Here is a 600-nt window from a genome sequence, read left to right as displayed (position 1 = left end):
TATACATGCTAACGGTGCATCCATATTCTTTATTTGCCTCTTCTTCCACATCGGCCGAGGCTTATATTACGTGTCATTCCTTTTTCTGAAGACTTGAAACATCGGTACAATCTTACTACTTGCAACCATAGCCACAGCATTCATAGGCTATGTACTCCCATGAGGCCAAATATCGTTTTGAGGGGCTACAGTAATTACAAACCTTTTATCAGCTATCCCATATATTGGGTCTGACTTAGTCCAATGAATCTGAGGCGGGTTTTCAGTGGATAAAGCTACCCTCACACGATTCTTTACTTTCCACTTCATTTTACCTTTCATTATTGCAGCTCTGACTACCATTCATCTTTTGTTTCTGCATGAAACAGGCTCAAGTAACCCATCAGGAATCACCTCAGAACCTGGTAAAATTTCATTTCACCCATACTATACAACTAAAGACATTCTTGAACTGATCTTCCTCTTCCTAACCCTAACAAGTTTAACCCTATTTACACCTGACCTTTTAACAGACCCAGACAACTACACACTAGCAAACCTCCTAAACACCCCACCCCACATTAAACCAGAGTGATATTTCCTATTTGCATACGCAATCCT

This window comes from Callithrix jacchus, chromosome Y (genome assembly GCF_049354715.1).
Source record: "Callithrix jacchus isolate 240 chromosome Y, calJac240_pri, whole genome shotgun sequence".
Classification (NCBI taxonomy): domain Eukaryota; kingdom Metazoa; phylum Chordata; class Mammalia; order Primates; family Cebidae; genus Callithrix; species Callithrix jacchus.
This window is presented reverse-complemented; position numbering follows the sequence as displayed.